Below are 27,096 nucleotides of genomic sequence, written 5' to 3'. Positions count from 1 at the left end.
AAAATGTTTGTCAGCACAGTCGCTTGTAACATACATAAATATGACCGTTAAAAAAATGTCGGCCTTCTGTGTATAAGGAATGTATCAGATGATATCGATGTTTGATGAACGTCGTAGTTATATTTGTGTCACAGTCGATTGTGGTTGTCACCCATTCGACTAATCGTGGCGATAGTGTGCATGACGTCATTATCGCGTCGCGGATGGGGTCATTCTATTCGCGGAATATGACAGTATCAATGAATATTCTTATAGTCATTTTGATTTGAACGAAATTTATTCATAAAATAGAAATCTTATCATTCCTATCAATATAAGGCAATGGCAATAATCTTTTAACAAGCTATTATAAGCCCCAAACGAAGAGAATCAAATATACACCCGCTGTATGTAACTGGAATCTGCGTTCTCTTCGCCACGTCCCATAACTTATTAGGGAAATCTCGGGGAAATCCGTCACGTCCAGGCTGGATGCCAGTTATCATCTTTCGTTTTCTAAGATCACGATTATAATACATAAGTACACGTAGCGACCCATGATCCTACTCTTTTCTGATATTGTTTCCATAAGTACCGTACTAACGTTTGCAACACAAGACTGGTGCAAACGCCGACGTCTTTCAGCTATCAGGGTGTTAAGCTACTATATCGCTTCAATGAAGGCGCTAAAGAACTGTGTCCGTAATCTCGTATCATTTAGCGGTTAACGGAATAAAGTAACAAAGGAATTCTACGATTCCGGTTACTTTCGGTTAGGCCCGCCACACGACAGCCTGTATGCTATTGACTATTCATGTCAATCAACATTCAAAATGAAGACATAAACGCGAAATGGGAGCCCCACCCCACCCGACTATAGACTTTCCACACTGCTTTGAGAAAACAAATTCATATGGCGTCGCACCCGAACATTGCAACAGTTTGTTATCTTTCAATAGTATTTTCGCAGATTGTTTTGATAACAGATACCCTGGTCATTGACTTGTTTTGAGTGCCCTGTACGTATTTTTTATGAGAACGAGAACAAAGACATATATATATGTTTTCCCCAGTAGTTCAGTGCTAGCATTATTTCATTAAACGTGGTGTGTTCATTTGCATAACCAAATGTACACCAGGCAAACACTTTTTTTATACTTTACACACGAACGAGGCTAAACGATAGTAGATGTGGTAACGTACACAGACTAGGGCTAAATGGTTAGATTTACTAACTACATAATGCCTGCCATACGCACGTTAACGTGTTTCTGTGTACATACGTTGCCATCGACGCAGTTAATCGTGTTTTGCTCAGCAACATCTTTCGTGCTCTACGGAATACTCAGAATCCCAGCACTAAGAGTTCAAAAAATGGTCAACAAATTAATAGCCAGTAGCCAATCGTAAACTAAAATGTTTTGCAAAATGGCGTAACTTCGTTTATTTAAGTTGCACCCCTGGCAACTTTAAATGCTACGACTATTGGGCAAAAAAAATGAATTTCTTAATAAGCGCAAACTGCAGTAATTCGGAGCAGGGGTGAATGTAAATTTAGCATTTCTATCTTGTAGCTCGGCTCTACTATTCATACCTTCGATAACGCACAGTTTTCCTTCAGCATTTACTAGGAAAGTACTCTTTGTTCGTTACAAACAATACTAACTTACTAGCTTCTTTGTTTTCAACAAAACCTGATTGCTACAAATTGGGTTATTCTCACATATATCAAGTGGAGAGTACAGCATTCTTTCTCGCTATTTAAAAATGGAAAATTCTAGATACGTGCTAACAATTTTCTGATCAGCTGGGCGAGCTGTGCGGATGCATTGTCGCTCACTGAATGAATAAAGCAAATGATTTGAGATGCAACATGTAGTTCACCATGATATGTACCCAAATCAGGTGCGATTTCTATAGATCGTCGGCCCATTTTCCATCTATACAAAAGTTAAATAACATACGTATAAACACACAGCCTGCAATTGGTCTGCAGAAACAAACAATACAGTAATTCGGACGATAAAAGCCTGTTCGAGGTCTCGGACACTAACTCATTTCATCAACCCCCAAACAGTGCCAAGAACACAATACCCTGATCTTAGTGTAAGATTTTATAGTATTTGATTACGTTTGGCGCCAATGTTGTATTCACGTCAGTATATTTTGAAATAGCCAACAACAACTAGGACTACCGATATTTGTGATCACTCATTTATCATACATGTGCGCGTTAAAGCATTTATCAAACATATGCTGGAATACGGACACGCATTGTACAGACAGAAGAAACAATGAACAAATAACTTGAATGCACGGATCGTACTTAGTATAAAAGGTCACACATTTTACGTACATACCAGTGTAGCCTAAATATAATTCATATTCTAGGAAAGCGCGAATGGAAGTGTTTCCATTTTTAAACTGTTGGTCAATCCCTGCCGTCTTACAAGCACAGTATTATGAGTAAAAATTTCTGCGTCGAACGAAAATCAGTTCTCACCGTCGATCGGGGGTAAACGCCCTTAACGTGTTGTTCAATCGAAGGAATCGATTAACTGGTTCAATTTATTCAAACGAAACAAACAATTCGCCAATAAAACCACAGTACGCTGAAGCAGTTCGACTAAATTGCCAGTATAAATATTACAAATATCGAAAGTCAAGGACGATCTAAACGCTATATTGTTTATGGCCTTGGCATATTTGTAACTCGAAATAATCCCATACCGGGTTTTCAAAGGACCATTGTTACGTCCGAGTCTGAAAGTAGCTTTAGGTTTCTTCGTGGCGGAACTCGGGTGGGTTGTTCTGCTGGCACGATATGTCATCGGGGGATCACTTCAAAGGCAATTGCTTAAAATTTCTAAACTAGTGTTCATAGAAAGAGAAAAGATTTCCTTTTGATCCATAAATGTAACACCCAACCCCCAATTCAGTTGTATATGGCCACACTAGACATGTAAATCTGTCCGTATGAGGGGCATGAATTGGGGAGCTGGAGGGTGGGGGTACGGTTAAGGGTAGGGTGCAAAATAAACTATTTCCATTGTATTTACTTAGCGACTCGAAAAGCTGTTCAACAGCTGAGACGTCGAACAAATGGAAAAAAACACAAAACATGCGAAACCGGCTTACCTTTATTATGTCAGTAGTAAACACACGCGATAACTGGGTATTTTATATATTGTATGCGTCTATCTCGACTTTCACTCCGATACCTGTAAAGGAAATAAACGTTTTGTTTATGATATTTGTAAAGATGCGTCCAGTCTCGCTCTCGCATATCAAGATTCCTCATCGATATAACTGACTGGGCACCTTTTGTAATTGAAACATTAATCTAGTAGCTGTCAAAATATTTAGCAGGCTGTCAATCAGTTACCGTAGCAGGGGGAGACAGTTTACTCGATAGATGAGAATAGAATGTTGCTGTACCACTACAGACTGAGAGCCACAACGCGTCCAATCAAAACAAACAAATGACGTCATACTCTGAGGTATGCCACCCGTTGCACATAGAAAAGAAAACGAAAAGTATTTCGAGAGGCTACTTCGAATTTCCAAACTCCACCTAAGAATGTTTTAGCATTGATAATTATGCAAAGTTTAGAAGTTCAGTAAAAAAAAATACTACTGACAAACGCCCTGGGTATAAATAAAAAGTTACTCCAAAATACACATCACAAAAATGTAACACATTGGACGAAAGATGCTGCTATGATTATCGTGGCATCTAAACCCTATTAGTTGTCCATATATCTCAAACATTCAAACAAGTATGCTGCTCCGTACGCACCTGGTCGGGTCACACCCAAAATAGAATTGCTAAAAAAAGATAGCAACGACCTCATTACGAATTTGCACAGGTGTTTTGGCGATTTAGCAGTACCAGAACTTGATTAGTACCCCAGGTTTATGTACGTGTCCATTCATGTCATGCCAGTTGTACATGAATCGCATTCAAATTCACAATTTACTATCGATGAGAAAAATATAAATCAAATATCATAGCATTATAAAAGCAACGCAATTCTCTGACACAGCCTAATGAAAAGTTAGTAGGTCATACCTGAAAAAACTGACGTAACTATCTCTATTAGGGGCTGCATGTCGTGGCGGTGATCCCAGTGGTGTGTCAGGGGAGCGGTCAGTCGTAGCGGTGATCCCCAGTGGTGTGTCAGGGGAGCGGTCAGTCGTAGCGGTGATTCTAGTGGTGTGACAGGGGAGCGGTCAGTCGTAGCGGTGATTCCAGTGGTGTGTCAGGGGAGCGGTTAGCTTTACCTGTATATACGCGCTGATTTTTACTACCGGGTGACATTGAAATGAGATAAGGGTATTCGATATTTTTTTTTATGAACGGGGATATCGTTTTGTGTACTCACCGATTGGGAGAGACGCTGAGAGTCGTGTTGCTGTTATTGTTGTGGTCACTTAAGTGTTCGAAATTCGGGAGGTGTGACTGGTGCAACCAGCGCTGATTGCACTATGTCGTCAATCCCAAGATGACAGGCTGTCTGTCTCCTCCTCGTTGTCTGCCTGGATGTCTGTCTACCGTATGTGGCTAGCACCCCTCATCAGTCTATGTGGTTGATTTCGTCCACTTTCACTATATCATCAAAGCTTCGTTACTATGGTAGCGTGTCCGACTGACAATGCTGTGCGGTGCCTGCGAAGAGTATCTGGGTGCAAGAGCCGAAGTTCCAAGTGAAGGATGCCGCTAGTTATTATTGAAGTTCTTGGCCGGCTGACCGTTGAATGACACTCTGTTCCGCTCTTACGAACCTTTTACGAAGCTCACACTTTTTCTGTTAGAATACAAGTAAACAAGTACACACTTTAAAGAAAGCCCCTTTCATGGTTTAACGCACTTTAAGATGAAAATTCTTGTAGCAAAAACATCTGCAGGAACTCAGAGGGAGTCCAGTTGAATTGAAGAAACACCTACAAGTATTTGGACACAGTCCTCTAGTCGTAGCAAATTGGAACACGTGTATACGTCTTGCACCTGCACATAACGAGTGTGACATTGAGAACAATACTGTGGTATGCGTACAAGTAGTCAACAATGGTCCCCCCGCGCTATATAAGAGCGACGTGCATGAACTCCAGGCATTGAGTCTGTATGTAAGCATGGGCGTGTGTTACTGAGAACAATGCATACCCCTTGTTTCGTTTCACTTGTTTAGCCTTCATGTATGAATGAAATTTTGCCAGCTTTTTTTCCTTCAGTTCAAACCCCGAGATGTTACTTATGACAAGTACCCCTTATTCCCCACGACCTCAATTAATAGCCCGAAAACCAGAAACAATAGGACACCTGTTGTACGTGTCAAGACAATGACATTTCTCAACGGACTGTTAAATATCAAAACAGCGTGATTTTTCTTAGTGCTTCAAATTCCAATATAGAATAACACAATACATGTTTTGCCGCGATCTCAAACCACGAATACATCATCTGAACAAAATCAAATACCAATATTTCCGTTTCTCCTTGCAATTACTGTGTTCGATGGTATTCGAATCATGTGGTTAATGACCCCAGTCTGACCAATACACTATAGACGAATCTTGGCAAATACTGCATTAAAGTTTACGCATTGTAAAATTACGAATGGTTAATTTTATCTCGTGGGAGGGGGTCCGAAACATACTATGTTATGAATGGATCCGAATCATACTACGTCATGAATGGACCCGAATCATACTATGTTATGAATGTATCCGAATCATACTAGGTTATGAATGGCTCCAAATCATACTATGTGATGAATGGATCCGAATCATACAATGTTATGAATGTATCCGAATCATATTATGTTATGAATGGGTCCGAATCATACTATGGTATGAGTGGATCCGAATCATAATATGTTATGAATGGATCCGAAACATACTATGTTATGAGTTGATCCGAATCATACTATGTTATAAATGGATCCGAATCATACTATGTTATGAATGGATCCAAAACATACTATGTTATGAATGGATCCGAATCATACTATGGTATGAGTGGATCCGAATCATACAATGTTATGAATGGATCCGAAACATACTATGTTATGAATGGATCCGAAACATACTATGTTATGAATGGATCTAAATCATACTATGTTAAGAATGGATCCGAATCATACTATGTTATAAATGGATCCGAATCATACAATGTTATGAATGTGTCCGAATCATACTATGTTATGAATGGGTCCGAATCATACAATGGTATGAGTGGATCCGAATCATACAATGTTATGAATGTGTCCGAATCATACCATGTTATGAATGGGTCTGAATCATACAATGGTATGAATGGATCCGAATAGAAATATGTTATGAATGGATCCGAATCATACAATGTTATGAATGGATCCGAAACATACAATGTTATGAATGGATCCGAATTATAATATGTTATGAATGGATCCGAATCGTATTATGGTATGAATGTATCCGAATCATACTATGGTATGAATGTATCCGAATCATACTATGGTATGAATGTATCCGAAACATACTTTGGCATGAATGTATCCGAATCATACTATGGTATGAATGTACCCGAATCATACAATGTCATGAATGGATCCGAATTATAATATGTTATGGATGGATCTAAATCATACTATGTTATGAATGGATCCGAATTATACTATGGTATGAATGTATCCGAATAATAATATGTTATGAATAGATCCGAATCATACTATGTTATGAATGAATCCGAATTATACGATGTTATGAATGTGTCCGAATCATAGTATGTAATGAATGGATCCGAATCATATTATGTTATGAATGGATCCGAACCATACTATATTATGAATGAATTCGAATCATACTATGTTATGAATGGATCTAAATCATACTATGTTAAGAATGGATTCGAATCATACTATATTATGAATGGATCCGAATCATATTATGTTATGAATGTATCCGAATCATATTATGTTATGAATGTATCCGAATCATATTATGTTATGAATGGATCTAAATCATACTATGTTATGAATGTATCCGAATTAAAATATGGTATAAATGTATCCGAAACATACTATGTTATGAATAGATTCGAATCATACTATGTTAAGAATGGATCCGAATCATACAATGTTATGAATGGATCCGAATAATAATATGTTATGAATGAATCCGAATCATACTATGTTATGAATGGATCCGAATCATACTATGGTATAAATGTATCCGAATCATACAATGTTATGAATGGATCCGAATAATAATATGTTATGAATGAATCCGAATCGTATTATGTTATGAATGGATCCGAACCATACTATGTTATGAATGGATCCGAATCATACTATGGTATGAATGTATCCGAATCATACAATGTTATGACTGGATCCGAATAATAATATGTTATGAATGGATCCGAATCGTATTATGTTATGAATGGATCCGAACCATACTATGTTATGAATGGATTCGAATCATACTATGTTATGAATGTATCCGAATCATACTATGTTATGAATATATCCGAATTATACAATGTTATGAATGGATCCGAATCATACTATGGTATGAATGTATCCGAATCATACTATGTTATGAGTGGATCCGAATTATAATATGTTATGAATGGATCCGAATCATACTATGTTATAAATAGATCCGAATCATACTATGTTATGAATGGATCCGAATCATACTATGGTATGAATGTATCCGAATCATACTATGTTATGAATGGATCCGAATTATAATATGGTATGAATGGGTTCGAATCATACTATGTTATGAATGGATCTAAATCACACTATGTTAAGAATGGATTCGAATCATACTATATTATGAATGGATCCGAATCATATTATGTTATGAATGTATCCGAATCATATTATGTTATGAATGTATCCGAATCATATTATGTTATGAATGGATCTAAATCATACTATGTTAAGAATGTATCCGAATCATACTATGTTATGAATGTATCCGAATTAAAATATGTTATGAATGAATCCGAATCATACTATGTTATGAGTTGATCCGAATCATACTATGTTATAAATGGATCCGAATCATACTATGTTATGAATGGATCCAAAACATACTATGTTATGAATGTGTCCGAATCATACCATGTTATGAATGGGTCTGAATCATACAATGGTATGAATGGATCCGAATAGAAATATGTTATGAATGGATCCGAATCATACAATGTTATGAATGGATCCGAAACATACAATGTTATGAATGGATCCGAATTATAATATGTTATGAATGGATCCGAATCGTATTATGGTATGAATGTATCCGAATCATACTATGGTATGAATGTATCCGAATCATACTATGGTATGAATGTATCCGAAACATACTTTGGCATGAATGTATCCGAATCATACTATGGTATGAATGTACCCGAATCATACAATGTCATGAATGGATCCGAATTATAATATGTTATGGATGGATCTAAATCATACTATGTTATGAATGGATCCGAATTATACTATGGTATGAATGTATCCGAATAATAATATGTTATGAATAGATCCGAATCATACTATGTTATGAATGAATCCGAATTATACGATGTTATGAATGTGTCCGAATCATAGTATGTAATGAATGGATCCGAATCATATTATGTTATGAATGGATCCGAACCATACTATATTATGAATGAATTCGAATCATACTATGTTATGAATGGATCTAAATCATACTATGTTAAGAATGGATTCGAATCATACTATATTATGAATGGATCCGAATCATATTATGTTATGAATGTATCCGAATCATATTATGTTATGAATGTATCCGAATCATATTATGTTATGAATGGATCTAAATCATACTATGTTATGAATGTATCCGAATTAAAATATGGTATAAATGTATCCGAAACATACTATGTTATGAATAGATTCGAATCATACTATGTTAAGAATGGATCCGAATCATACAATGTTATGAATGGATCCGAATAATAATATGTTATGAATGAATCCGAATCATACTATGTTATGAATGGATCCGAATCATACTATGGTATAAATGTATCCGAATCATACAATGTTATGAATGGATCCGAATAATAATATGTTATGAATGAATCCGAATCGTATTATGTTATGAATGGATCCGAACCATACTATGTTATGAATGGATCCGAATCATACTATGGTATGAATGTATCCGAATCATACAATGTTATGACTGGATCCGAATAATAATATGTTATGAATGGATCCGAATCGTATTATGTTATGAATGGATCCGAACCATACTATGTTATGAATGGATTCGAATCATACTATGTTATGAATGTATCCGAATCATACTATGTTATGAATATATCCGAATTATACAATGTTATGAATGGATCCGAATCATACTATGGTATGAATGTATCCGAATCATACTATGTTATGAGTGGATCCGAATTATAATATGTTATGAATGGATCCGAATCATACTATGTTATAAATAGATCCGAATCATACTATGTTATGAATGGATCCGAATCATACTATGGTATGAATGTATCCGAATCATACTATGTTATGAATGGATCCGAATTATAATATGGTATGAATGGGTTCGAATCATACTATGTTATGAATGGATCTAAATCACACTATGTTAAGAATGGATTCGAATCATACTATATTATGAATGGATCCGAATCATATTATGTTATGAATGTATCCGAATCATATTATGTTATGAATGTATCCGAATCATATTATGTTATGAATGGATCTAAATCATACTATGTTAAGAATGTATCCGAATCATACTATGTTATGAATGTATCCGAATTAAAATATGTTATGAATGAATCCGAATCATACTATGTTATGAATGGATCCGAATCATACTATGGTATGAATGTATCCGAAACATACTATGTTATGAATAGATTCGAATCATACTATATTAAGAATGGATCCGAATCATACTATGGTATAAATGTATCCGAATCATACAATGTTATGAATGGATCCGAATTATAATATGTTATGAATGGATCCGAATAATAATATGGTATGAATGGGTTCGAATCATACTATGTTATGAATGGATCTAAATCACACTATGTTAAGAATGGATTCGAATCATACTATATTATGAATGGATCCGAATCATATTATGTTATGAATGTATCCGAATCATATTATGTTATGAATGTATCCGAATCATATTATGTTATGAATGGATCTAAATCATACTATGTTAAGAATGTATCCGAATCATACTATGTTATGAATGTATCCGAATTAAAATATGTTATGAATGAATCCGAATCATACTATGTTATGAATGGATCCGAATCATACTATGGTATGAATGTATCCGAAACATACTATGTTATGAATAGATTCGAATCATACTATATTAAGAATGGATCCGAATCATACTATGGTATAAATGTATCCGAATCATACAATGTTATGAATGGATCCGAATAATAATATGTTATGAATGAATCCGAATCGTATTATGTTATGAATGGATCCGAACCATACTATGTTATGAATGGATTCGAATCATACTATGTTATGAATGGATCCGAATCATACTATGGTATGAATGTATCCGAATCATACAATGTTATGACTGGATCCGAATAATAATATGTTATGAATAGATCCGAATAATAATATGGTATGAATGGATCCGAATCATACTATGTTATGAATGGATCCGAATCGTATTATGTTATGAATGGATCCGAACCATATTATGTTATGAATGGATTCGAATCATACTATGTTATGAATGTATCCGAATCATACTATGTTATGAATATATCCGAATTATACAATGTTATGAATGGATCCGAATCATACTATGGTATGAATGTATCCGAATCATACTATGTTATGAATGGATCCGAATTATAATATGTTATGAATGGATCCGAATCATACTATGTTATAAATGGATCTGAATCATACTATGTTATGAATGGATTCGAATCATACTATGGTATGAATGTATCCGAATCATACTATGTTATGAATGGATCCGAATTATAATATGTTATGAATAGATCCGAATAATAATATGGTATGAATGGATCCGAATCATACTATGGTATGAATGTATCCGAATCATACAATGTTATGAATGGATCCGAATTATAATATGTTATGAATGGATCCGAATCATACTATGTTATAAATGGATCCGAATCATACTATGGTATGAATGGATCCGAATCATACTATGGTATGAATGTATCCGAATCATACTATGTTATGAATGGATCCAAATCATACTATGGTATGAATGTATCCGAATCATACTATGTTATGAATGGATCCAAATTATAATATGTTATGAATGGATCCGAATAATAATATGTTATGAATGGATCCGAATCACACTATGGTATGAATGTACCCGAATCATACAATGTTATGAATGGATCCGAATTATAATATGTTATGAATGGATCCGAATCATACTATGTTATAAATGGATCCGAATCATACTATGCTATGAATGTATCCGAATCATACTATGGTATGAATGTATCCGAATCATACTATGGTATGAATGGATCCGAATAATAATATGTTATGAATGGATCCGAATTATACGATGTTATGAATGTATCCGAATCATATTATGTTATGAATGTATCCGAATCATATTATGTTATGAATGCATCCGAACCATACTATGTTATGAATGGATTCTAGTCATACTATGTTATGAATGGGTCCGAATCATACTATGTTATGAATGGATCCGAATAGTAATGTTATGAATGGATCCGAATCATCCGATGTTATGAATAGATCAGAATCAAACAATGTTATGAATGGATCCGAATCATATTATGTTATGAATAGATCTCAATCATACTATGTTAAGAATGGATCCGAATCATACTATGTTATGAATGGATCCGAATTTTACTATGTTATGAATGGATCCGAATCATATTATGTTATGAATGTATCCGAATCATACTATGGTATGAATGTATCCGAATCATACTATGTTATGAATGGATGCGAATCATACTATGTTATGAATGGATCCGAATCATACTATGTTATGAATGGATCCGAACCATACTATGTTATAAATGGATCCGAATCATACTATGTTATGAATGGATCCGAATCATACTATGGTATGAATGTATCCGAATCATACTATGTTATGAATGGATCCGAATTATAATATGTTATGAATGGATCCGAATAATAATATGTTATGAGTGGATCCGAATTATACGATGTTATGAATGTATCCGAATCATATTATGTTATGAATGCATCCGAACCATACTATGTTATGAATGGATTCGAATCATACTATGTTATGAATGGATCCGAATCATACTATGTTATGAATGGATCCGAATAGTAATGTTATGAATGGATCCGAATCATCCGATGTTATGAATAGATCAGAATCCAACAATGTTATGAATGGATCCGAATCATATTATGTTATGAATAGATCTCAATCATACTATGTTAAGAATGGATCCGAATCAAACTATGTTATGAATGGATCCGAATCATATTATGTTATGAATGAATCTAAATCATACTATGTTAACAATGGATCCGAATCATACTATGTTATGAATGGATACGAATCATATTATGTTATGAATGTATCCGAATCATATTATGTTATGAATGGATTAAAGTTCAATTAATCTCTATTATACTTAAATATCATTGTTCCGCTACTTTCAGCGTCATAGAGTTATTTTAGTGTTATTATTAACACAATGAAGACATCTGAAAGGTAATTTGAATTAAATAATAATGACATATTTATATGGACTTGGGTTCATATTTTCGCGTACCATTTTTCAATCGGTGTTTGTGGGGTTTGTGTGGATTACAAAACACATTGTGAACTGTGTATATTTCACGTATTGGCATAGCAACACGGCGAATCTAATAATTATTTTAAATCCAGGATGTTGTTCAACTAATGTGTTTGTGAATGGGCGTATAACGATCGATGCACACAGTTGACAGGATATATATATATATATATCGTTCTTATTTGCCCCACACCCTCGTCTTGCAGACGTTAATGTGTTGTCTAGAATACTATCAATTGAACATTCCAACATGCTCCAAATAGCATGGCGTGTTGACTACGGGACTCTGACCATTTCACTCTTTACCCTATTCATGCGTAAAGTCCGATCAAAAGTACCCGTGCTTGGCCGTACGCCAAACCGCAAAACACACTCTGCTCAACCTGCGATACACGGAGCTCGCAAAACACGTGCTTGTAGAGAAAATGATATAAGACGTATCGAAAACTCGCACTCAGTTTTTGTTTCGAAAATGCTACTCGACGCTTTAACTGATTTCATTGTTGAATGTTTGTAAAAAATCAGTTTTTTGAGAAGGGAAAACGACCAGCTGGCTGGGTCACAGAATAAACTTAGAACCTGTGAAAACGGCAAAAAAATGTCTTGAAGATTACAAAACATGATTTATAACACCAGGCCGCCAAATATACCTAACAAGCTTTGCCTACTACGTGCCCCGTCTTCGTCGCTATAGAGAATGTCACATTCATTTTTCATTGCTACGACCCCTGTTTTTATACTCTATTTCCCCCTTAAATTATCTGGAGTCTGTCAGTGTGTATATTTATATAAAACCTTTGGCAAACTAGTAAAATAAGTGGTCAACCCCATCAGTCGCCTACCTGTCAGGTACTCTCGTTTACTACCTAGAAATCACGGCCACCTTGACCCGCGCGGTTGAGTTATGCTCACTGCGAACGCGTGTTTTAATAATTTATTCATGACTCCCCGGAGCTGTTTAATGGGTCCCTTCCATTAAGAGTTCTTCATTCTTCAACAACCCTCTGACATTTTTCCATATATTGTTCTCTTTGTTGGTGTCGCTATTTATTGGACTTTTACGAGCAATATCACGAGTATAATATTACCTTGTGTGTTCGTTGTTTCAATTGACCAACCTAAACCGATCGATAGATGCTATCTAAAGATACGTATAGGCTGATAAAATTGTTGTTATTATATTTTATTTGTTCGTTTAGCGCATACCGACGCTGAGCTAGCCGCCCGCCATTGCCACATCACGTTGTGTAAATAACGGCTCCAAATATGTGAGAATCACAACGATGTACCGCTGAAGTGTTCTGGTTCTCTGTTTACCAGAGACCCTTGAGTGTAATCCATCAGAAGTTCGTCTTTCTCTGCAATTACGTATTTACACACACATTGCGTGTATTTCCTTTGTTTTCTAACGCTCATTAGTAGCGGTCCACTATTTATAGACTAGGATGGTTACTACTGTAAAATCTGTATTAGAAGCCGCGGCTTCTATTAAAATGGTACAATGCAACAGAGGGGATGCGGCTTCTATTAGAGCATCTACACATATGAGAAATGATGAATTTTTGGTTCTCAATTATTCAAATAGAATGGATGCGACTTCTATTAGGGATGCGGCTTCTAATACAGATTTTACGGTACGGTAGGTTAGGTATTTGTTTGTATTGCTCTATTTTTTGTTTCTCTTCGCCGAGAGACGCGTCAACATGGAATTATATATGATTCAATGTTCCGGTTTTCGCCATTTTTTTCGGAGGCGGTTTTGGGTCGGATCATTTTGTATCAACTTCCCTCATGTTCCCTCAATTGATATTCCAATTGTGATATTCTGCAATTCACGAGATACACGTGACAATGGACATGATGGCGTCGAACTGAACGCACAGTGCCATGGTAATCTAGGCTGCACTTATAGTAACATCGTTGTCGATGTCTACAGTGTAGTCATATATGATTCCATATCGTAGTATATAACAATCAGGGCGTAACGTAAAACTGATATTGTCCCTAAACTCGCCGAGATGTCTGTAGTTGAAACCGATAGAAGATAACAAGTAGCGAAAACCATCAATGAAAATGTGATCTCGTTTTATTGATGACTGGTCTCCCACCACGTCTGTCACCTCGTGACACCATTTTAACAATTATTTTATTACTATAGTCTGTTTGCACGTCACTTGAACACCAACTGCATGTGCTGTCCAATGTCTGACATTTACATCTCCTTACCCCTCAGTTTACCCATAATTATCGCTATCAACGATAAGGTGCGACCCCAGAAGTTGAACCAAGGGCGACACGCAATCGATAAAAAATTTAAAGCGGCCACATAGATAAATCTTCATGTTTGCCCTTACTGTGTCCGATATATAACATAATTTGCCGTATATGTAAAAACAATGCTAACAATTCGCGGGTAAAAATCGCCTAGAAAAATGCCATACAACTGTTCTTTTTGTGGTCCAAAAACACACTAAGTAATTCGCACTATTTACCACCATATACCATTTGTCGAAACCAATGGTCACAGGTATTGAAACTAACAATATATCCATTAATACTGTAGTACTGACTAAAGATTCAAACAAATTTTAATATAGTGTATTTTACGCCAATGTCGCAATTTTGTTTGAGAATTAGTACATCACAGTGGTATTTAGACAGTATCTCGGTATTGTTATACTCGTAGTAAAACGGGCGTTTACCTTGCAGTTCGGGTGTGTCGACGCATGCGCATACAGCACGTCTAGAGTGGTACACAGTACACTTTAATACTGATGAATCACAATTTAGTAGATGAGAACACAAGTCATTTTCCGTGACGGGTCCGAGTAAATTTAGAGGACCCGTTAATCACCACCATTTACAACCAATGCGTTGTCTGACAGATAGCTTATCTCGATAATTACTTTTCCCGCCAAAATGGCAGAAGACCTGTGTGATAAATATTGCTATATTCCCGCCAAAAGTACAGCCCCTGATAAAGATCGACAATGCGCAAGTCCGTCCAGAGCGAGAGAAAATTGCTGATCTAAAGTTTGTTTCAAATTTAGATCAATGACCATTGCCTACCACGTTCTTAAGGGATCGATACTGAAATAAATGTTTTGAGAAGCTCAGACTGTTTCACATCTGAGCTACCTATTATATAAGTTGTCTAACAGAGCGAAACGTTGTCAACACTACATAATTGATCTGTTGTGTTTTAAAACCCTTTTCTGAAGCCATTTTAATTTGTGACATACGCAGTGCCAGGGACGATTGTGTGCGTGTCACGCAATGGCAATTGGTGACAAATGGCATCGAATCAATCAACTATTCAATCGAAATGAGAAACAAGTGAGATTTTTCAACGAATCTGTCACTAGATTGTTTAGTATTAACGCTGCTTCAAGCTTTACTTGTGTCTACACTGGCATAGGGGCATAGCATACGTATCTTTATGCGTTATTATAACACCGTGTGTTGAGACGCCGCGTTTTCATTGGTCGGTTTATATCACGTGTAACTAATGAACTGACATACTAGAATGTGTGTGATTCAGTCATTTCCAAATATGTAACAGCCGTACAAACAACAAGACCCTGAATGATTCTTTCAAGTTAAGAAACCCCGGTTATTGTCATCTAGAAAATCATCTATCAGCGTGTTTTCGCATATCGTTTGTTCGTGAAAGTTCTACGCTTTGCTGAAATACAAACACACGTGCTTGCCACCCTGTCGATTTCTTTCTATCAAGCTACCACTGTACGTGAATTTGATTTTTGGACATTTTGGGGTATTATAACTGAAATTAACGACTCCTCGGTGCCTATTATTGGGTGCCAACATGGCTCGGGTGGGATGTTTGCTTAACTAACAAGTCATTGAAAATGACACAGTCCCCGTTAAGTTCTCTTTGTGCTCGTCATATTAAAGCGGAGGGGTTGTCGCGAGCGTGTCCTTGAAACTTGAGTTCCAAGTGGCGTATACAACAGATTGTTTATTTACATCAAAACACTTGTTTCGTGTCATAGTAATATGGTCAAAATAAAAACAGCCGTTATTCAGCCATCTTTGATCTGATTATGAAACACACTGATATGTATGATGTGTGTGCCAAATACGAATGAAAATGGTACATAAATTGTTGAAATATAGTAGTAAGGCCAAAAAGTCAGATGGCTGTCAATCGGCCATCCTTGACCAGATTTTGAAACAAATTGTCATGGACATGCATCCTAACATGTATAAAGTACATGTATGTGCCAAATTTGAATGAATACTGACAGAGCACGTCCAAGATACCGCATAAAAAAACAAAAACAAGATGCCTGCCAGTCGACCATCTTTGATCCAATTGCGAAATAAATCGTCATGGACATGTATCCTAACATGTATAATCTATGTACCAAATAAAACATTTTCAAAAAACAAGATGGCTGCCAGTCGGCCATTTTGAATTGAATCGCTAAACCACAGCATGTGCATATGTCCCACATAAGGTACTAGGCACATGCAAAGAATGAACGGAATCGGTCCACAGGATTCTGAAATATGACGTTGGATAGACTGACACACGGACAGACGGACACACGGACGGTCGGACGGACAGACTCAGGAACTCACGGACGGTCGGGGACATGTATCCTAACATGTATGATCTATGTACTAAATTTGAATGAAAACTGACAAAGCATGTCCAAAATACGACATTTTCAAAAAACAAGATGGCTGCCAGTCGGCCATCTTTGATCCAATTGTGAAATAAATCATCATGGACATGTATCCTAACATGTATAATCTATGTACCAAGTTTGAATCAAAACTGACAATGCATGTCCAAAATACAACATTTTCAAAAAACAAGATGGCTGCCAGTCGGCCATTTTGAATCGAATCGCTAAACCACTGCATGTGCATATGTCCCACATAAAGTACTAGGCACATGCAAAGAATGAACGGAATCAGTCCAAGGGATTCTGAGATATGACTCCGGACGGACGCACGGACGCACGGACACACGGACGGACGGACGCACGGAGACCGAATTGTAAGTCCCCGTTTTCGGACTTCGTCCGAACGGGGACTAATAAGCTCGACTTCGTCTCTGCTATTATTGCGTACACCCTCGTTCTCGATAAATAATGAAACAGCACCATATTGGATGTGGACACAGGTCTATGGCAAGATACGTTATGAAGCGAGCACATAATACACTATGACACCACTTTAAATTCTATCCAATATGAAGTTGTGAGGGATTCATTAGTTTTGATATAAATCAGTACCAAATTCAGTAAAATTTGGGAACTTTTTGTTGAAATGAATTTACTTGAGAATAGACATTTACATTATAAAGTGTTAATGTAAAGCTGTGATTTTGTTCCCTAAATATAACTTCATTATGGAGGCTGTCAATTTTACAAATCTTACATTGTTTGTTTGTTTTCTCAAAATGTTAATTTAAGTTTTTATAGGTATTCACGCCCGCAATGGTGTTTATTACATTTATTGCGCAATTGGATACAATGCATGCATACTTTAAAAACAACTTTTTGAGAAACATTCTAGAGATAGTAATAACAAAAGTGTAGAACGTTCGTCAAAATTTTACCAACAATTTATTTTTAATTCATATTTTTAAACATATTTTGCCCTAGTTCTCACCTGGGGGAAACCTTAAATGGCATCATCCTGTTAAATGTATTAGCGAAATTCTAATAAGAAATAATAACATTTAAATAAAAACTGAATGTATGGACTTTTAATAGCATTGGACATTACGTCATCAATTTCTTCAGAGAATCAAGCAACATATGATTATTTATTCCTCGTTTATATGAAAATTGTGACGTGTTACGAGGGATTGTAACCCAGACAATAGTTTAGTGTAATCGTTCTTGAGAACGTTACACTTCTTGTCACCAACCAACCAACGGAATTTAGTATGTACGTTCTCGTTATTCACTGCCCGGAGACAGAGGGTGAAAACAATAGTGCATTATGTACGATGACAACTGCATAAATTAATATCAGTTTAAGTAATCTACAGTGTTAATGTGGTGTTTATCCACTCAAGGAACAATGGTGTATTATTACATTCGTGTGATGTCCAGGCTCTGATGCGATTATACCACGATTAAGCATGGAGACAAATGAGGCAAACATTAAAAGATATTGATCCCATTTATGACAGTCTAACACCAGGTGTGTGGAGAAGACATCCAAGTAAAGATGAGGTATTAATGTATACTATTTTAAGTAACATCAATCTTATTTACAGAAATGTATCTATATTTTCTTCTGAAATTATAGCTTAGTTTATTATTTTTTTTATATGTTATCTATTACACCAACAAGTCGAACAGATTGACAGATTAGTTATTATATTAGCGAAATACAGGTAAAGAATGATAACCACATTTAAATGAAAACTGAATGTATGAAAATTTTTCAGCCTTGGACATTACGTCATCAATTTCTTTAGAGGAACAAATAATATGTGAATATTTATTCCTCGTTTATATGAAAATTGTGGCGTGTTACGAGGGATTGTAACCCAGACAATAGTTAAGTGTAATCGTTCTTGAGAACGTCACACTTCTTGTCACCAACCAACCAACGGAATTTAGTATGTACGTTCTCGTTATTCACTGCCCGGAGACAGAGGGTGAAAACAATAGTGCATTATGTACGATGACAACTGCATAAATTAATATCAGTTTAAGTAATCTACAGTGTTAATGTGGTGTTTATCCACTCAAGGAACAATGGTGTATTATTACATTCGTGTGATGTCCAGGCTCTGATGCGATTATACCACGATTAAGCATGGAGACAAATGAGGCAAACATTAGAAGATATTGATCCCATTTATGACAGTCTAACACCAGGTGTGTGCAGTTAGTTACAGCTGGGCTAATTATATATCTACCGACGTTAAACTGAATATCAACGTCGACCTATGCGCATATGACACGTCGATGCAGAGCCTATATTCATTAATTAAAATAATTTATAAATGTTTAGTTCTTATTATTAAGCAGATAGTTTATGAAGTAAAAGTAAAATTGTATCAAGATTATGTAATGTCGATGATTTGACACAGTAGTCGTCTTCTGTGCATTACTTATTATAAGCGGATGTGTGTATTGTTCTCAATACATTTCTTCCAACTATACCAGAGCACCACGATGAAATAATTCTGCATCACCTCATAAATGACCAAAGAAAGTTTTTATTCGTTTTTTCTCTGATATTCTAAGTAATATTATCTGATACTATTCCAATACATTTATAGTGACGAGTGTATTGTTAATGCTAATTATATATGCACATAATAAAAAAAACACGTTTGTTTTCAAAATGCGTAGACTAGGGGTGCCAACATACAGGGTTGCGCGTGAGAACGGATTGGTTAAAAGGGCCAGCATGCAAGTTTGTTTTCAAAAAGCGTAGGCTGGGGACGCCAACTTACAGGGTTGCTTGTGAGAACGGATTGGTTAAAAGGGCCAGCATGCAAGTTTGTTTTCAAAAAGCGTAGGCTGGGGACGCCAACTTACAGGGTTGCTTGTGAGAACGGATTGGTTAAAAGGGCCAGCATGCAAGTTTGTTTTCAAAATGCGTAGGCTGGGGACGCCAACTTACAGGGTTGCTTGTGAGAACGGATTGGTTAAAAGGGCCAGCATGCAAGTTTGTTTTCAAAATGCGTAGGCTGGGGACGCCAACTTACAGGGTTGCTTGTGAGAACGGATTGGTTAAAAGGGCCAGCATGCAAGTTTATTTTCAAAATGCGTAGGCTGGGGACGCCAACTTACAGGGTTGCTTGTGAGAACGGATTGGTTAAAAGGGCCAGCATGCAAGTTTGTTTTCAAAATGCGTAGGCTGGGGACGCCATCTTACAGGGTTGCTTGTGAGAACGGATTGGTTAAGGGAGCCAGTATGCAAGTTTGTTGTCAGAATGCGCAAGATAGGGGTGCCAACTTACAGGGATGTTGTGAGTTAGAGGTGCTGTTTTATAAATTTTACAAAACCTAACTTGAAAAATTATTTCCAAATTTATATAAGTGCATATTAATCCAAACGTCTTTAAAATAGTATTTTAATACATCTTAAAATTTAAATGTATAATTTAAGTTTAGTATAGTATATATTGTTCGACATTGCAACGATATGAATCTTTCGTTTTCTTTGGAGAAAAATCGTTCGTTTCATTAGTATTTCAATAGATGGCTACACAAGCTATATACATGTATATAGAACACGCCGGTGTAAGTCGTTAATAAACCAGTAACAATGTGAATCCATCACAATCCATCACAATAGTTTCTGTATAATTGTCAACTCAATACGCAATAAGCGCATTTTTGATAAGACGATATATGTGGATAACTCACGATACCACACACATGGGATGGGTTTCCCAGTGCAGAGGTTGTCGCCATTCTGATAGACCCCCATCGTGTGTTGCACATAAATTGAAAGTGAGGTTATATTGTGGCCATCAATCATAGTGGAACATGATTCCGTTTTAAGCTCACTATCTGATACACCGGTTTGCATTGTTAAATCTCAATGGATGAATGTGACGTCACTGGGCACTACCTTTATGGGAATGAGTATACTGCATTTTGAGGCATGGCAACAGTGATTGCTTTGCGCCCTCTGTTCTCTCTTATCGTTTTCAAGTGAAGTAAAACTTAGTCGAACACATAAATAATAACCAGCTTGACACAAATATACAGCAAATGCAAACATGGTCTCCAAAAATAGCGGGCTTTGAAATTCAGAAAATGTACATGTCATGCTTAAATTAACCTCCCCATTGACGACAATGTACATATTTCATACCACGAATAAATTTCTGCAATGGACAACAATGCACAGGTGCCCTACTACCCCGTAGAAGACAATATACAGGTCTCATACAAAAAGTAATTCCCAATAGATGACAATGTACAGGTGTCACAGTACAACTACCCCACCCTGAATGACAATATATAATTCTCATACCACAATTTAACCCCCTGGATATAGACTATAATGTACAGATGGTACACTACAATTACACTTCCCATAAACGTCAATGTACAGTTCTTACACCACAATACCACACAGACGATCAATGACATGTGTCATGCTAAAATTAAACTTCCCATATCCGTCGTTTTTGCTTGGAAAAATATCTTGCATACAAACATCTAAATAACACTTTACTGGGTGCTTGACGCTGAAATTGTCATTTAACAGTCTGATTGGCTCAAGGGTTGGGTGAAAATTTAGTTTCATGCTACAATTAAATTCCCTTAGATGACAATGTATGGGTCTCACATTACATTTAAACTCCCATAGACGACAATGTATAGGTCTCATATTATATTTAAACTTCCATAGACGACAATGTATAGGTCTCACGTTACATTTAAACTCCCATAGACGATAATGTATAGGTCTCACATTATATTTAAACTCCCATAGACGACAATGTATAGGTCTCACGTTACATTTAAACTCCCATAGACGATAATGTATAGGTCTCACGTTACATTTAAACTCCCATAGACGACAATGTATAGGTCTCACGTTACATTTAAACTCCCATAGACGACAATGTATAGGTCTCACGTTACATTTAAACTCCCATAGACGACAATGTATAGGTCCCACATTATATTTAAACTCCCATAGACGACAATGTATAGGTCTCACGTTACATTTAAACTCCCATAGACGACAATGTATAGGTCTCACGTTACATTTAAACTCCCATAGACGATAATGTATAGGTCTCACATTATATTTAAACTCCCATAGACGACAATGTATAGGTCTCACGTTACATTTAAACTCCCATAGACGACAATGTATAGGTATCACATTATATTTAAACTCCCATATACGACAATGTATAGGTCTCACGTTACATTTAAACTCCCATAGACGACAATGTATAGGTCTCACGTTACATTTAAACTCCCATAGACGACAATGTATAGGCCTCACGTTATATTTAAACTCCCATAGACGACATTGTATAGGTCTCACGTTACATTTAAACTCCCATAGACGATAATGTATAGGTCTCACGTTACATTTAAACTCCCATAGACGACAATGTATAGGTCTCACGTTACATTTAAACTCCCATAGACGACAATGTATAGGTCTCACGTTACATTTAAACTCTCATAGACGACAATGTATAGGTCCCACATTACATTTAAACTCCCATAGACGATAATGTATAGGTCTCATACTAAATTACCCCCAGATGATAATCTAAAGGTCTCATGTAACAATTGAAATACTATCCTTTACAAACATCCTAGAAGGAGCCTAGTGAGAAACTTAGAAGGTGTATATCTATTAACTCGCAACATGCTGATATTGGTAATAAGGCGTCCATCACTCTGGTTATTGCCAGATTGATAATTTGTCATTGATCAGTCATAAATCGTGAAGTATGGTTAATAAAAAAGTTTTTTTTTCTCCAGTTTTCACCCATCATTGTATAGTACATTGAACTATGTGTTGACAGCCCTAATCAGATTGATAAGGGATTTTACGACTTCTAAACACATACTTGAAAACTAATATTGCCCACTGGGCATATACTGAATATTGCCCATGGGTTATATCTCAACAATACGAGGGTAACCCGATATATTCAATTAAATTCCACCATTTCAACTGATTCCAGATACCCTCTAGAATTGGGGTTCTCAATTGTGTGAACTGTTCATGTATACGGCGTATGTGCACTGATCCTTAATATCAGTTTACTTCCATCGAAACAGATAATCAGATTTCATTGACTTTTACATTGCGTTATCATTTTAGGTCATTGTTCGCAAAACCTAGATAAAAAATATATGCACAAAAGCATAGTATTAACACCCATGCAAATGGTTATTTTTTAGTCATTTACTATCGATGGTTTCCATGGTTATTTTTTAGTCATTTACTATCGATGGTTTCCATGTTGACCACGTCTTATTGTTTTATATGGTGAACAAATATATGGTTACAAAATGAGTACTTGTTGTCACTTCTCGTTTTGGTTGTCGATGAGGGTGGGTGACATTTCGTGTTTCTCGTCGGTGGGGTGGACGGGGACTTGTCTCTGTCGTCAGTAAAGGTGGTTGGGGCTTCATTTCTGTGTTGTTAATGAAGGTGGGTGGGGCTCATTGAAACAGTTGGCTAGGGATTCTTATCACTAATATTAATGAAGGTGGGCAGGTGGGTGTTGGACTTATTGTCTCTGTCAACGGTGAATTGAAGTGAATCAAAGCTGTTCTGTTATCGGTGGGCGTGTTTGTCTGTGTCATCAGTAAGAGTGAAGTTTCTTGTCTCTGTCATTGGTGACAATGGGGTCTTTTGTTAATGAGGGTGGGCGGAGGCTTATCTAGTATCGGAGAGGGATTACTGTCTCTGTAACCTGTTGACGGGCAAGTGAGGGCTTTTTAGGGGGGGTTAGTTAGGATAGGCTTCTTGTTGAGAGGTGTGGGTGAGGTATCTTGTCTTCTGTTTAGGATGGGTGGAATTTTCCTGTCTCTGTGTAGTCTTGTCTCTGTAGTATGTGAGAAAAGCGGCTTCTTGTTCCTGTCATCAATGAGGACAAGTGGGGCTTTAAGTCTGTATCGTCATGTGTCCTTTACACAAATCTATTCAAACAATATAAACGTAACAGACAAAAAGCACATGACTGGATAGCACAGAAAGCCAGTCGTGGGTCCACCGTCGTCACCACATGTCAATAAATACATCTTATTTTTTTACCAAATGTTAATAGAATACTGTTTTTACCTGGAAATGCAACTCGTCCTTAAACCATACTATATTGGTCGAGCTCTATTGTATTATGGGAAGTCGGTGAAGCAAGGATGGATATGCGGCGCCGTGTCTATGCACACGAATGTTTCAGTCTACTTTTAAACTCTCTTGCGAGTGGATGTTTTCGCTAAAATGCGGTATAATGTGAATGAATTGTCCTATGTTTAAAAGTACGAATGCGACATTTGCATATGTTTAGCACGTGATTACCACATGCAAATACCCATGGGTGGGTTTTTTAGGTGAGTTTTTGAACTTTTAGAATTTTCCCAATATATATATTTCATTATGATTTCATTAGCGTCATGTAGTCTAGGAAGTTTGACGCGAGGTAGTAAGTTTATGACTAGTCTGCTCGCGTGTAGCAGCTGGTCGTCAGTCACCGTTTCAGAGGTTGGTCGGTTGATGAAATGGAGATGATAAGAAGAGTAAAAATTAGAACATTGGCGTCACTTGGCACAAATGTTAGGATGTTTGGTTGTAATTGTTTAGCTTTTCGTTTACCCTATTGTGTTTAAGAAATATAGTTATTTTTGGAGCTATCGCTATATTTACGGTTTCAGGGATGCATTGGTATCATAACTGATGCGAAAAATGCCACTAATTACGGGGGGGGGGGGATCCGCGAGTAAAAGATGTGGTTGGAAGAATTTAAAGCACTTAAATATATATGCAGGCCTCTCATCTAATATCTAAAAACTACTAGTGATATTCTAATTCAATATAATTGCTAATAATACTTGGAGAAATACATATTGAGTAATGGAGTATGTCATGATGTCAATAATTTATTATTTTGTTATTACTTAATATAGACAATTATTACACTAAACATCCATGCAATATGGGACAAATTGGATTATTATACATCTGTAACCGTAACGCCATGAGGGTGCCGTAATTTTGCAGTATTTTACGGGGTATTTCATTCTACCATATAAGGAAATGCGAATTCCAAATATGGAATGATTACGAGCGTCAGCGTCCTCTAATAATAAAAACAAACATGGCTGCCCCAGGGCTTGACTGGACCCCACACAAAAAGTTCGCTAAATCTGTTCTAAATGTTTAGGATTTCGGCATTCCCCTGATGTATTCCTGCGAGGAAAAGATGGATGAATAATAAGGTTATTACGAGAATACTGCAAAATATGCACTCAGACAGTAAGCGGTCGCATCGACCTCCGCTGCGAGTCGGTCGATAATGTCGCTGTACTGTTTCGTGCATACTTTGTAGTATCCTCTTAATAACCTCATATTATTACAAACTAAACAAAACTAGAGCCTTCTATCAACCTGAATTATTGTACGTTACTCATTGGCACGCACTGATTGTAAATGGATAAAATGAGCCCTCTACATTTCCGAATACATCATCATACACATCATATGGCGCATTTTAGTCCACAGCTGACGACGTAATCAAATACGCGCACTGAAAGCTGCAAATTGCGTATCACCAGGTATTACCATCTTGAATTTTCAAGGTGACTGTTCCGGCAAAGCACTCCAGAGGGAATCTCCGAACGGAACAACACCGTGCAGGCGGGTGGTGAATACGTACTACGGGCAACGCGAGGACCCCGCCCTGAAATATACATAGTAAGAAAAAATTATCTACTACACATTCATAATATTAAAAAAATGAAATTCAGGTGAAAATGACAACTTATCATCAACCTATGTAACTATAGTGTACTATGTTCTTTCAGTAGGCCGTCGCAGTTGTTTACGCGCGTGTATGCATAAATTAATTAATTGGTTGGCAACAACTGGTCGTTCGCAACTGAAGATAAAATAACGGCGTTGTTATTTGTTGTTCAGAAATTTGCATGTCGGTTGACAAACAATGTAAACAAACGACGTCACAGTGCGACAGCCTATAGATATATAAATACATTGTTCAGGCACGAGTATGGTGATCGCTCGTAATGATTGATTGATATGCAAATCAAGACGCTTAATATGCGTGTATTTGCACTGAAACCACCACATGCCTTGCAGTTGAATGACCCATAATACATAAATCTTATCTGAATCTATTCACTGTTTCGTCGGGCATCATGAGGACACAGTTTTGGTATCTACATACATACATATGCTCCCATTTTCAGCTAAAAGAAGGTTTTGGTAATGAAACATGTCTCTCTCCACGATAAATTATTATTCTGCGGCCAGACAAAGTAGTTATAGTTCTTTACCCGCTTCTTTTACAGTCCACGTCTTTTTATTCACATAACACAGTTTACTAATGACGTCACTGAGCATTATTTGTGATTTATATTGTGGCGAGGCTTTGAAATAATTTTGCAGGGTTTATTGTTCAAGTGAAAAGCTGCAGCGCACTAACCCAGTCGAGGTTTACATGATTATTTCGTCTGCGCACGCAGTCCACATTTGATTTGTTCCGTTCGCTAAACAGCATTGGATGGTTACGCCCGTTCTACTTTGCG

General features: G+C 36.6%; 1 protein-coding gene across 2 annotated transcripts in view; it reads right to left on the bottom strand.

Annotated features, from left to right (window-relative positions):
• The window catches only part of LOC100313724 (sclerostin), a 58,598-nt gene that overhangs the window by 21,773 nt on the left and 9,729 nt on the right, over nucleotides 1-27,096 (bottom strand). Inside the window, exons 2-3 of one of the 2 annotated variants that reach the window (XM_085494752.1) lie at nucleotides 4,365-4,787; nucleotides 3,118-3,200 (exon numbers count right to left, since the gene is read on the bottom strand). The gene's annotated coding sequence lies outside the window, so the exon portion shown is untranslated. 2 annotated transcript variants of the gene reach the window in all.

Source organism: Saccoglossus kowalevskii, chromosome 21 (assembly GCF_978046115.1).
Source record: "Saccoglossus kowalevskii chromosome 21, keSacKowa6.1, whole genome shotgun sequence".
In the NCBI taxonomy this organism is placed as follows: domain Eukaryota; kingdom Metazoa; phylum Hemichordata; class Enteropneusta; family Harrimaniidae; genus Saccoglossus; species Saccoglossus kowalevskii.
The sequence above is the reverse complement of the archived record's forward strand: the minus strand, read 5'-3'. Positions and strand labels throughout refer to the sequence as shown.